Source organism: Sciurus vulgaris (genome assembly GCF_902686455.1).
Source record: "Sciurus vulgaris genome assembly, chromosome: X".
Taxonomy (NCBI): Eukaryota; Metazoa; Chordata; class Mammalia; order Rodentia; family Sciuridae; genus Sciurus; species Sciurus vulgaris.
This window is the reverse complement of record NC_136471.1, coordinates 36,009,441-36,023,534: the sequence shown is the minus strand read 5'-3', so window position 1 is coordinate 36,023,534 and position 14,094 is coordinate 36,009,441. Positions and strand designations below refer to the sequence as shown.

Here is a 14,094-nt window from a genome sequence, read left to right as displayed (position 1 = left end):
AGGAACGTTCTGTCAAAGAGATAGAAAGCAGTAACTTTCCATTAACCTCTCTCATGTATGATGGCCATTTGCATAGTCTCTGAAATCCCTTTTTGTTCACGGAGTTAATTCCAAAGGGTTTTCCAGGTAGTCAAGGAGTCTGGGGGAAGGGTGACCTCCCCACTACCCAGCATGTATGCTGCCTAGACTGACTTGAATTTCTGGACTCAAGTGATTCTCCTGCCTTAGCCTCCCCAGTAGCTGGGATTACAGGTGCAGGCCACCACATCTGTCCATCTTTTTTTTTTTCAAAGGAAAATTTGTTGGTGGCTAATTTTTTTCCTTCTTTCTTTGAATGTTTACCTGATGACCTCCTGATGTTACCAAGTGACCCTTCTTGTAAGTGGTGGCCTCTGACTTCTTCCTGTTTGACAGTAAGCAACCAACACCCTCTTACAGTGTCCCAATTGACCTCATCTGGGTTTGGATCATCCCCTAGTAGAGCATTGGTGGTAGGATCATTTGGCAAGGCCCCAACCCTTACCAAGAGTGAGACTAGGGTGTTAACATATTGATGAACTGCTGCTTTCAACAGAGCTCAGGGACCCTGGATAGAGATTTACATTTCTTTGACACTTTGCCAACTTCCTTAGGGGTCTTGGGAGGGGAGGGGAAGGAGATATTTTAGCCTTTAGTTTGGGTTATCAAGTTCTTTGGCACCACAGGCCAGGAGTTAGACCCTCAATAACCCAGAGGGTGGAGGGATGAAGAGGGCAGAAGTAAGAGGAAGTCAAAACATAGAGACTGTAGGCCTTCATCATATTTCCCTTTGAGCAGCACCATTGATTTTTGTTTATAAGTTTATTCCCCTTGTTGGGGTTAGGGTGTACATAGTTTGGATATGACCTCTTCACTAGTGGTCACAAGGGGAAGTCTTCCTCTTCCCTTGCTACAGAAATTATGTCCTCAAAACCTTTAGCCTTTAGTATTACCTGGGGTGGAAGAAGTAATCTTATGATCTGATTCACCCTCCTTGGCTCTTCTTGACCCAATCTGTGGAGGGACCCCCTCCTCTTGAAGCAAGTCTACTTACAGTGTCTCTATTAAAGTGTTGCTGTTGCCATTAACAGAATAAGTTCTCCTGAAGAGAGCAAAGCAACCCAGCACTTCTAGGGTCTAGCAATGATATTTGACTCTGATGATGCTCCTAATTGGACTAGGTAAGTCTTGATGGATGCAGACTCCACTCACTTAGAAGTCAACTAGTATACCCTGGAAAGGAAAGTGGCTGCCTAGGAGGTGGGCAAACATAGAGAGAATCCCTAAATTTTATTAACCGTTAGAAAGGTTAAATCATCAGGGGGACATAAGGAGACAGAGATGGGGAATAGAAATCAATGGTTGAAAAACAAAATTTCCTCAAAATTTTTGTCCAATAGAAAGACCAAAAGGGAGACAACTGGTTGGTTCAGAACTACAGCTTACCCCTGATGAGCTGCACCAACTGACAGGAATTTCTAAAGATTCTAAAATCCATAATCTGTTAACAGTCCTACTGGACTCAGTGCAAATTTTCTGAGGCTAGGACCCCCAGAGCTATCCTACAAGGGAGGCCGATTAAGTACTTGCAATGTGGATAAAGATGGGGATAGAAACTCAGCCCAATGATGAGTACAAGAACACCCCTTCCCTTTGTTGCTCCATAGCTGTTATTACTGCCAAGACCCTCTGTAAAGGTACCACCTTGGAGGAGGCCCATCTTTTATTACACAAAATTATAATGGTTTAGTGGGTCTATAAATTTTACAAACATCACAATCCCAATGAACCCCTCTTTCCAACCCAGAGGAGTCTACACTAAGCCATGGATTACAAGAGAACTTCCAAAAGGGAGCACCACCAAATTCCTAGTTGCTTTCCTACATTTCATTGAGAATTCAGGTACAGTGCAAACTGCTTTAGGTCATATTGCTGTGGTTGCTCACCATGAATGGACCCAGCACCCTGATGCCCAGTTCTTGTTTACAGGGGTGCCTTATCTGGATAGGCCACTCCACCCAAGATTCCCCATAAGTAGACTGTAGTAGGCTCTGTGCCAGGCCATAAAAATCCAAATAAGCAGAGGCTGTGCTTCAGCCTCTCTTCAGTGAGGGGGAGGGATATCTTTGAACTCAACATTGGAGTGAGTTTCTATGCCCATTTGTTGTTGTTGTTTTTACAGAGAAGTGTTTTGCTATGTTGCCCAGGCAGGCCTTGAACCCTTGGGCCCAAGTGTTCTTCTGTCTCAGCCTCCTGAGTAGCTGAGAGTACTGGTATGTGCCACTTGACCCAGTTCTACCTGCCATATTTATTCACTTTGTGTGAGATAACTGGGGGTCCTGGCCTCAGAAACTTCACACTGAATCCAGTAGGGTCTTTTAACATATTATGGATTGTAGGCTTTTAGAAATTCCAGTCAGAGGACTAGGGATGTAACTCAGTGGTAAAACCCTTGCCTAGCCAGTGTGAAGCCCTGGATTCAATCCCAGATAACACAGAAACCAAACAAAAAAAAGAGAAGCTTCTGTCAATTGGCTCATCTCAAAAGGGGTAAATAGTAGGCCACATCATCATTTCCCAAGGGTCCCTTGAAGTACCCCTCAGGCCCAGTCCAGAAACCCTGCTGCCCTGTTACACAGAAAGGAACACCCCACTACATCTGCTTCAAGGACACCCCCTATTGGCAACTATGTTGGATGAGGGTACCTAATGTTTTAATATATGGCAAACCAGAAAACAAGTTCATTTTTTCCCCAAAGGGTCTTATTGCCCCTCCAAAGCCCCGGGGGCTGAGGGCCTTGTTCAGAAACCTGGGCCCCACCCCAAAGAATAACCTCTCAACATCAATGCCACTGTGAAATGAGCTGCTTTATTTAATCCTGGGTAAAGATAGGAAGACATTCTTTCATTCCTGTCTTTTGAAGCCTAAATTGATCTTGTAGTAGCATGGAAACTTAACAGGAATGTATATGAAAGGGCAGAGTGTCAAATAAAGGGTTCTTTTGGAATAAAAAAGCATATCCTTTTATTTCAGTTTTACAAAACGCAAGGTTATAGAAATCTCTAGATATAAAACGTCTGTGATAATCTAGGCAAATGCTTCCCTCTAGTGGGGATATTGGATAAAGCCAAACAGTACTGGTGTAAAAAGACCAAGAGTTGAGTCTTATTCCATTCTGGCTGCTCTAACAAATGTCCTAGAATGGATAACATAAACTTAACAGAGATTGCTCGCAGTTCTGGAAGGTGGGGAAATCCAAAATCAAGCTTCTGTTAGACTTGGTGCTTGGTGAAGGCTTATTTCTTGCTTTGAAGATGACACCTTCTTGCTGGATCTTCACATAGTAGAAAGGGCCCAAGAGCTCCATCAAGACTCTTTTATAAATTTATTAATCCCATTCATGAGGACAGAGTCCTCATAAGCTAATCAACTCGCAAAGGCCATGAACTCTTAACACTGTACATTGGGGATTTAGTTTATTTTGGGGGGCACAAAGCATTCAACCATAGCATTATTTCTTAAATAAATCATAATTATTGTAGGGAAATTTTTTTGTGCTTCATTGGAAAATTATGCATTATTTACAGCACAATTTGGGTACCTCATTCTGGTTATTTGAATTACATTAGGGTTCTCAAGAGAAACAGCATATATATAAATTTATTTTTTGTACTGAGGATTGAACCCAGGGCCACTTTACCATTGAGTCACATCCCCAGACCTTTCTATTTTTTATTTTGAGATAGGGTCTTGCTAAATTGCTTAGGGACTTGTGAAATTGCTGAGGTTGGCCTCAAACTTGCAATCTTCCTGCCTTAGTCTCCCCAGTTGCTGAGATTACAGGTGTGTGACATCATGTCTGGATCTATATAATTTTTAAAATAAGAAATTGGCTCACAGAATTATTTGCTCATCTGGTTAAGTGTTGTCCCTTGGCCTCTGCCATCCTGGGATCCATTGCCTTTAACTTTTCCAGTTTAGTGATTGTAGTTCTCCTTGGAAGATCTAGACTACAGAGAAGAATAATGATTGAAATCTTCAAGTCTGCTGAGGCCCCCCTAGTAAGTTTATTTCTTACAGTTGTTGTGAAACGTATGTCTTCTGGACCCTAGGAGACTGGGTAAGGACTTCTCAAATGACAAATCCATTCTCCTAAAGACTTCAAACCAATCTCCTTGAGCCTTCAAATTCTTTCCTCTGCAATAAACCAAGGCAAAGTATGGCATTTTTAGCTTGTTTACTGTGTATAATCTCTTGGTCCATGTTTCAGCTAACCAATCAACAAAACTGCTAAAACACTTTTTAATTCTTCAAGATACAGCATTAAGAGCATATTCTTTGTTTAGTGAGCCCAAATAAATTCAGACTGGATGAACTTCATGTTCTTTTCCCATTATTCTACATATTTAGTACCCATTCCTACATATGTTTCTCAGATTTTGGTCTCTATAAATCTGAAAACACAAAACATTCAAACCATAGCATTATTTCTTAAATAAATCATAATCATTGTAGGGAAAACACAAGTAGTTCTTTTATAGTATATCTAATGATGGGTTAATATCATATATAATGTCATGCATCTATCTATCTATATATATGCACACATATAGATGACTCACAAAACCCAAAAGCAAAACACCCTCCCAACCTGATTAGAAAATGGGCAAAAGATCTGAGTAGACATTTCCCAAAGAAGTCATAAAAATGGTTAACATTTGTAAAATGCTCAACATCACTGATCATCAAGGAGAAGCAAATTGAAAACACAATGACATATCCCCTTCCATCTGTCAGGATGTTAGGATGGCTATTATCCAAAAGATAAATGAAAACAAGTATTGGGGAGGGCATGAAGAAAAGTGAATCCTTATACACTATTGCAGGAATGTAAATAAATAAGGCCATTATGGAAAACATCATAAAGTTTCTTTGAAACACTGTAAATAGAACCACCATATGATCCAACAATTCCTCTTTTAGGTATACAACCCACCAAAATGAAATCAGTATGTGTGTGTGTGTGTGTGTGAGAGAGAGAGAGAGAGAGAGAGAGAGAGAGAGAGAGAGAGGGAGGGAGGGAGAGGGAGAGGGAGAGGGAGAGGGAGAGGGAGAGGGAGAGAGAATTGATCTGCATTTATATTCATTGCAGCATTATTCATAATAGCCAAAATATAGAAACACTGATATCCACTAACAGATGAATAGATAAAGAAAATGTGGTATATATACAATGGATATTATTTAGCTTTTTATTTTTTTTTATTCATTGTACACAAATAGAGTACAACTGTTGTTTCTTCTGGTGTACATGAAGTTGAGTCGTACCATTTGTGTAATCATACACATACACAGGGTAATGAATGTTTGTCTCATTCCTGTTATTTTCCTTCCCCCCCACCCACTCCCACCCCTCTTTTCCCTCTATACAGTCCATCCTTCTTCCATTCTTGCCTCCCTTCCACCCCCTGATATGTATCATCATCCGCTTATCAGAAATATCATTCATTCTTTGTTTTTTTTTGGGATTGACTTCTCTCACTTAGCATGATATTCTCCAACTCCATCCATTTGCCTGCAAATGCCATAATTTTATTATTCTTTATGGCTGAGTAATACTCCATTGTGTATATCTACCGCAGTGTCTTTATCCATTCATCAATTGAAGGACATCTAGGTTGGTTCCATAATCTAGCTATTGTGAATTGAGCAACTATGAACATTGATGTGGCTGCATCACTGTAGTATGCTGCTTTTAAGTCCTTAGGGTATAGGCCAAGGAGTGGGATAGCTGGATCGAATGGTGGTTCCATTCCAAGTTTTCTAAGGAATCTCCACACTGCTTTCCAGAGTGGCTGCACTAATTTGCAGCCCCACCAGCAATGTATGAGGGTACCTTTTTCCTCACATCCTTGCCAACACCTATTTGTTGCTTGTATTCTTGATAATCGCCATTCTAATTGGGGTGAGATGGAATCTTAGGCTAGTTTTGATTTGCATTTCTCTCATTACTAGAGATGTTGAACATTTTTTCATATATCTGTTGATTGCTTGTAGATCTTCTATGAAGTGTCTGTTCATTTCCTTAGCCCATTTATTGATTAGGTTATTTGTATTATTGGTGTAAAGTTTTTTAAAGTTCTTTATAGATTCTGGAGATTAATGTTCTATCTGAAGTATGTGTGGTGGCAAAGATTTTCTCTCCCACTCTGTAGGCTCTCTCTTCACATTGCTGATAGTTTCCTTTGCTGAGAAAAAGCTTTTTAGTTTGAATCTAACCTAATTATTGATTCCTGCCTTTATTTCTTGTGCTTTGGGAGTCATGTTAAGGAAATCTGATCCTAAGCCGACATGATGAAGTTTTGGACCTACTTTTTCTTCTATAATCTGCAGGGTCTCTGGTCTGATTCCAAGGTCTTTGATCCATTTTGAGTTGAGTTTTGTATAGGGTGAGAGATAGGGGTTTTGTTTCATTTTGCTGCATACAGATGTTATTTAGCTTTAACAAAGAAGGAAATCATAACACTTGCAACAACATGGATGAATCTGGAGGACATCATGCTAAGTGAAATAAAGAAGACACAGAAAGACAAATACTGCACGATCTCATTTATGTGTGGATTCTAAAATATTTAAGTATATTGAAACAGACAGTAGAATGATGGGTACCAGATTTGGAGGTGTAGGGGACATGGGTTGATGTTAGTTAAAGTGTCTAGAGAAATAGTGTACAGAATAATGACTATAGTTAATTATATTGTATTCTATAGTGACAATTTGCCAGAAGTGTAGTTTTCAGGTGCTCTTGACACATGCACATGCACACACATGCACACATGTGCACATACAGTGTGACTCCGCCAAGAGTTGGATATGTTAATTTGCCTATAATGATCATTTCAGTATGTATACATACAACAAAGCATCATGCTGTACACCTTTATTTAAAAAATCTAAAAATAACTCAAAATAGGTAGATGATTATAATATAAAAGTAAAAGCGATAATATTCTTGGAAGAAAACATAGTTTGAAATTTTCATTACTTTGGATTAGGTAATGGACTCAGATATAACACTAAGAGCACAAACAACAAAATAATAAAAAGAGAAATTGGACTTCATCAATATTAAACACTTCTGTGCTCCACAGGGTGCCATCTATAAAGTAGAAACACAATGCACAAAAGGGGAGAAAATATTTGCTAATATCATACCTGATAAGGGAATTGTATGCACAATATATAAAGTCAATAGTAAAAGACAAATAACCCACAAATTAAAGGCAAAATATTTGAATAGGCATTATTCCACGAAAGATATGGAAATAGCCAATAGGCACATGAAAAGGTGCTAACGTCATCAATCAGTAATGAAATATAAACAAGTTCAAAATGACATAATACCTCACACGAACTTATATGCCCACAATAAAAAAAATAGATGATAAAATGTAGCCAATGGGAATCCTCATACATTGCTGGTAGGAAGGCAAATGGTGCATCTTCTTTGGAAAAGAAACTGGAAGTTCCTTAAAACATTTTAACATGGAGTTTCTTATTACATAGCAACTAGACTCCTACGTACACACCCAAGAGAATTGAAAACTTATGCCCATACAAAGATTTGTACAGAAATGCTCATAGTAACATTATTCATAATAGCCAAAAACCAAGAAGAAAAAACAACTCAAATGTCCTTTATCTGATAAATGGATGAACAAAATGTGTTGTACCCATTCAACAGAATATTATTTGGCAAGAAAATATGAAGCACTGATACATGTTGTAACATGGATTAACCTTTAAAACATTATGCTAAGTGAAAGAAGCCAGAAACAAAAAGTCACACATTGTATGCTCCTGTTCATATGAAATGTCCAGAATAGGAAAATCCACAATATAAAGTTGAAAGTGGCAGAGTGGGTGAGCATGGAATAAGTTCTAATGGGCACTGGGTTTGTTTTTGCTTTCACAAATCTTTCCTGAAATTACATAATGATGATGGTTCCATAGCCTTGTGAATATATTAAAATGTACCCCTTTATGTATGATTTATCAAAATGCACAAATGCATTCTATTGTCATATATAACTAATTAGAACAAATAAAAAATTAAATATTATATACACTTACCCCTTTAAAGGGTGACATTTTTGTTGTAGTCATTTTGGTAAAAATGAGGCATATTTAATTATAATTATCACTAAATATTTTATGAAACATAACATTTTAACAAAAAATAGGAAGAAGAATTTAAGATATTCCCATATAGACAAAAACTGAGAAGAGTTATTGCTATTAGACCTGTCTTATAAGAAAACTAAAGGAAGTCTTCCAGTCGAAGGGACCCTATTAACTCAAATATACATGAAGAAATAAAGGTCACCAGTAAAGGTAACTGCATAGATAAAAACAAAAAGTGTAAATATATTTTTGTTTATCTCTTTTTCTCCCAATTTATTTTAAAAAGAACTTTTAAATATAAAACACAATTATAAATCTGTGTTGATAGGCATAGAATGCATAAACATTCAATGTTTGTTTTAATAACAGCATAAAAGGAAATAAATTTGACAAAATTATGCTATGTGCATGCATAAATACACCACAGTGAATTCTATCTTTATGTATATCTATAAAGTACCAATTAGAAATAAAGAAAGAACTAGAAGGAAGAACAATAGAGGAAGGAGAATAGGGAGGGATGAGGGGAGAGAAAGAGGAGGTACCTGGGACTGAAATAGAGTAAATTAAATTCCATGCATGTATAATTATGTAAAAATGAATCCAACTATTATGAATAACTATAATGCACTAATAAAAGCATTAAAAATAAAAAATAAATTAAAAAAACCCAACAGCATAAAGGGAAGGGGTATGGAGCAAAGATTTTGTTTCCTATTGAATAGTCCTATCATAAGTGAAGATACTAAATCCATCATAAAAATGTTCCTACAAAGCAAAGCCTAGTACAAGATAGTTCTACTGACAAATTCTTCCAAACATTAAAAAAACTAATATCATTTTTATATAATTTCTTCAAGAAAACAAGTGTGAACACTTCCCAACTCAACCTATCTAGCAAGTATTACCCTGATATTCAATGAGATGAAGTAATTATAATAAAAGACAACTGTAGACTAATATCTTTTTACAAATATAGATAAAAAACTTTCAAAAATATGAGCAATCTGAGTCCAACAACACTATAATAATAAAATCACAGTTACACAGTTAATGGAGAAAGCTAAAAATTTTCACTTTAGGGTCAAGATAAGTCTACTCTGGCCTCTTCAACTTTATATTGGAGGTTTTTGCCAGGATAACTAGGGAAGAATAAAAAATAAAAGATGCCCATATTGGAAAGGTAGGAGTAACTCTATCTTTATTCATCAGTTCCTTGATCTTTTGCATAGAAAAACTGAAGTAATCCACCAAAAAACAAATTCATCAAGGTTACAGGACAGGAGGCTGATATATAAAAATCAATTGTACCAATGAACAATCCAAAATAGAATTAAGAAAATAATTCCACTTATGATAGCATCAATCCACTAATTTTGTTTTGAAATTATTTCTGGGATACTTCTTCAACTTTATTTTTAACCATTGTACTAACATTTTCTTCTTCTGATATTTTTTTTCTTCTTTCCTTCTTTCAGAGTACTAGGGGCTGAACCCAGTGGGGTTCTACCATTATGCTATACCCGCAGACATTTTTATTTATTTATTTTTAGACAGTGTTTTGCTAATTTGCTGAGGCTGGCCTTGAACTTGCTGTTCTCCTGCTGCACCTTCCCGAGTAGCTGGGATTACGTGTATGAGCGACCATGTCCAGCTTGTATTGACATTTTCATTTCCACTATTGTGTTTCTAAAAACCTCTGTTTTGGTTCTCTAATTTGTTCTTTTCTCATCTCTACAACAATATGAGTGTATTTTTGAGGTTTTCTTCTATTCACATAGAACCAAATAACATGCCTTTCATATGTTTTTTTTTTTTAACTGTTTAATTTGGTCTGTCATTGATGTTTGAGGGTTTCCTGGCATATCTGGTGATCCTTGGCTCTTTGCTTATATTTAAAAACAAATAACATTGATCTTTGGTTATAAATGATCTTTGCTCATAAATAAGTGAAGATAAAGTTTCTTTAGTTTAATCCTAGTGCCATAAAGCTATTATAATATTTCTGCTTTTTTTCTTTTGAGACAGGGTCTTGCTAAGTTACTTAGGGTCTCACTAAGTTGCTGAGGCTGGTTTTGAACTTATAATCCTTCCACCTCAGTCTCCCAAGAAACTGGAATTATAGGCATATGCCACCATGCCCGGCTATTATATTTCTTTTCTTTTCTTTTTTTTTTTTTTTGGTGCGAGTCAAATTGCTGTGATAATTTTCCAAATTATCATTTAAAGATTATTAGTCTTCTATTAGCATTCTGCCAACAGAATAAGGAAAGAGGGATTTGCAAAGATGGTTTCGGCATTCATTTTTAAAGAGGATCTTTCATTTAGTTCTTCAGTTTTCAGTAATGTTACCTCTAACCTCAAGTATGCCTGGAAACCCTCCTCTTCTCACACTGTAGAACATTTGTTTTACCTTCTCTGGAGGGTAAGCCTCCAGTCTTTTGCTTTCATTTGAGAGGGTAAATTGCCTGGCTGATTGTGTTTGGTAGAGAAACTGTTGGTCTTATTCTTAGACATATTTTTGCTAAATCATTATCTTTAACTCTAGCTTCATTGCCATTTCCAGAGGTACCAGGGATCAAACATTTCTGAGTGTATGGTAAGGGTTTCACATGCCACTGCTGGGACAGGGCTCACTTTTCTCAGGTCTGCTAAGTCTGTCACATTTTTTTGCTATTACATTTCCAAGTGTCCTTGATACTGTATTCCCACTAGTTATACCTAGTTATGTTAAAGGAATAGTTAATGGATGATTTTCTTTGTTTTCTATACTCATCTGTGTGTTTCTTTTGAGGATATGTACAAAGTTTGAGCTTTAGAAGCATTGCTATATAACAATCCAGATTATGAGAGTCCCTTTTTGACCTGTATTTCATTGTATGAATACATCACTATTTAGATCAATAATTTAATATTTTTTGAAATACAGGTTATTTTTTAAATATAAGCAATGATATTTTAAATTTTATTATACATCTGCTAACTCATGTGAGGAAATCTTGATAACATTTTTAACTGCTGAATCAAAGGGCATGATCATTATTATTTTAACAAATGGTCAATTTTCCATCACAATGGCTTCAGCAATTTATATGTTCATGAACAGTAAATGATGGCGCCTATTTCTACATATACTTGTACAGTGAGAATGTTATCAACTTAAACATTTTTTCCAATGAAATAAGGAGAAAATGACAGTTCATTCTCATTTTGTTATTTCTGTGGTCATGAGTGATATGGGAGATCTATTCATTTAATTATAATGGGCTTTAATTTATTCTTTTATAAATTTTGCTTTTCCTTTCATTGTTTTCCAATTGCTTCTTTCCTTAAAGGTTTATAGGCATTTGTTATAGAAATTAATGTTTTATATGATACTATTGTTTTCTCTTAATTTGACATATGATATTTTACCTTGTGATATTTTTTAATTTATGTTTTTATTAGTACATTATAATTTTACATAGTTGTGGGGTTCTTTTTAGCATATTTATGAATGCATATAGCATAGTTTGCTCCATTTCAACCTCAAATACTACCACCTTTTGTCCCCTCCTCCTTCCCCTCAATCCCCTACTTCTATTGGTCTTTCTTCTATTTATTTATTTTTAATTGGTGTACTATAGTTATACATAAAAATAGAATTCATTGTGATATATTCATACATACAGAGAGCATAATTTGGTCAATTTCATTCTGCAATCCCTCCACTTTCCCATCCATCTGTCCTCCCCCTTGATCCCCACCACTGTTCTCTTTTCTGTTTTTATGAGATCCCCTTTAAAAAATTCTTTATTTCTCTTCAGATTCTGCATATGAGAGGAACATTTGACCCTTAACTTTCTGAGTCGGGTTTATTTCACTTAGCATGACATATGCTCCAGTTCCATCCATTTACTAGCAAATCATGCAATTTTGTTCTTAATGGTTGAATAGAACTCAACCGTGCATTTATACATACATTTTCTTTTTAAAAAAATATGATATATATTTATTGTCTTTTTATATACTACATTATAAATTATAAAACAGATGATTGCTTTAGTAAGAAGCATATGACAAACATTTATTGTTGAAAATAATTTGATTTCCGCAGGTGAAACATGAATAAATACAAGATAATGGAATTCTGAGAAAATAGAAAAAATAAGAGCAAAAGTTTTGTTTCTATTTACAAATTATACAGAATACAAAAAAGTAAGCAAAGGGATTAACTGATAGACCTCGATCTCTTAGGAAACCTTCTGAATGTCCAGTTTATTTTAAGAACAAAATAAGCCATTTCATCTCCCTCAACCAATTTCCAAATGTTCATAGTTTCATTAGTTCTATTTGTGTTCTATTTGTGGAGCTGTGATGAGAGCTATTTCACATCTTTAAGAAGTGATAGTGTAGACATAATGGAATCTCTGCACCTTGGATAATTTAAAATGGAAATCTAAGTCATACCACATTTTCTTTATCAATACATTTATTGGGGACACCTCAACTGGTTTTATAACTTGGCTACTGTGTGAATTGTGCTGCTATAAACATTGCTGTGGCTGCATCCCTATATAGTATGCTGATTTTTAGAACTTTTGGATATATACCAAGCAGTAGGATATTTGAATCATATGGTGGTTCCATTCCCTGTTTTTTTTTTTTTTTTTTTTTTTCCAGGGATGGAACCCAGGGGCACTTAAACATTGAGCCACATTCCCATTTTTTAAAATTTTTAAAATTTGAGCCAGCACAGTGGCATACACCTGTAATCCTAGCAGCTTGGGAGGTTGAGGCTGGGGGATTTTGAGTTCAGAGTCAACTTCAGCAACTTAGCGAGGACCTAACCGATTATGCGAGACCCTGTCTGTAAATGAAATATATAAAAGACTGGGGATGTGGCTCAGTGGTTAAGCACCCCTGGGTTTAATCTGCAGTACCAAAAAAAAATTTTTTTTTTTGAGACAGGGTCTCGATAAATTGCTTAGGCCCCCACTAAGTTGCTGAGGCTGGCCTTGAACTTACAATCCTCCTGCTTCAGCCTCCTGAGTCGCTGGGATTACAGGCATGCACCACCATGCTCTACTCAGTCTTGTTTTTTATTTTTTGTTTATTTATTTTTTAAGAATCTCCATACTGTTTTCCAAGTGGTTGTATGAATTTGGAGCCCCACCAACAATGAATGAGTGTACCTTTCCCCCAAAGTCCTCACCAGCATTTATTGTTATTTGTATTCTAGATGAATACCATTCTAACTAAAATGAGATGGAATCTTAATGTAGGTTTGATTTCAATTTCTCTAATTGCTAATGATGTTGAATATTTTTATTCATATATTTGTTGGCTATTTGCAGTTTTCTTTTGAGAAATGTCTGTTTAGTTCATTTGGCCATTAATTTATTGATTGGGGTTATTGGGTTTTGGGTGGGGTTTTTGGGTTCTTTATATATTCTGGATGTTAGTCCCCTCTCAGAAGAGTAGCTGGTAAAGAGTTTCTCCCATTCTATGTAGGCTCCCTCTTCATACTCCTGTTTCCTTTGCTGTGCAGAAGATTTTTAATTTGTAGCCATCTTACTTAGTGAATCTTGGTTTCATTTATTGAACTTTAGGAGTCTTATTAAGGAGGTTGGTGTTAATGCCAACATATTGGAATGTTGAGCCTATGTTTAGCAGTTCTTTCTGGTCTAACTCCTAGGTCTTTGATTCACTTTGAGTTGAGTTTTGTGCAGGGTGAGAGATAATGATCTAGCCTCATTCTTCTACATATGAATATCTAGCACCATTTGTTAAAAAGGTTATCTTTTCTCCAATCTACATTTTAGACACCTTTGTCAAGGATCATATGAATGTATCAAGGTGGATTTGTCTGTCTTCTATTTCATTGGTTTTCATGACAATAGCATGCTGTA

General features: G+C 36.1%; 1 protein-coding gene across 1 annotated transcript in view; it reads left to right on the top strand.

The window, feature by feature from the left end:
- LOC306651732 (uncharacterized protein) overlaps positions 1 to 14,094 on the top strand; it is a 484,650-nt gene that overhangs the window by 449,240 nt on the left and 21,316 nt on the right. The gene's annotated exons all lie outside the window — the stretch shown is intronic.